This window comes from Chinchilla lanigera, unplaced genomic scaffold (assembly GCF_000276665.1).
Source record: "Chinchilla lanigera isolate Chin_1 unplaced genomic scaffold, ChiLan1.0 scaffold00154, whole genome shotgun sequence".
In the NCBI taxonomy this organism is placed as follows: domain Eukaryota; kingdom Metazoa; phylum Chordata; class Mammalia; order Rodentia; family Chinchillidae; genus Chinchilla; species Chinchilla lanigera.
Genome location: NW_004955555.1, coordinates 1,941,946 through 1,942,435, shown reverse-complemented (window position 1 = coordinate 1,942,435; position 490 = coordinate 1,941,946).

Genomic DNA, 490 nt, shown 5'->3' with positions numbered 1-490 from the left:
TGGGCCCGGCGGGGGGCACTGTCACTCGGAAACACTCGGTCCCACGCTCACTGCCCGGGCTGGGAGTCCGGCCCCTCGCGAGGGAGGTGGGTTCTCTATGGAGTCCGGACTCCGAATGTCGGCTGGGGAACTCTCACGCTGCAGGAATCACGGGTTTGGCCCCGCAGCGTGGCACACGCTCCCTCAAAGCTTGAGGACCTGGGAGGGGTCAGCCCCGGGTTTTGGTCTCATGTGTCCTAGGGGAAGCCACTTGGGGACCTGGACTCGTGGGTCTGAGAAAGCAGGGGCGGTGGGCCCAGATTCCAGCGTCCTGCGTGGGAAAGGGGCAAGCGGGTCGGGTCCCGCCTGGTCCACGCCGCCGTGTCCCCAGCTCTCCCCGTCCGCCCTCGCTGGGGTCCCCGCCCCGGCCTCCTGGGGAGGGTGGAAGCCCCTTCTCCCGCTGCCCTCTCGGCTCCCCGGGGCCGCCCGCGTCCCGCCCCGCTGGGCCCGC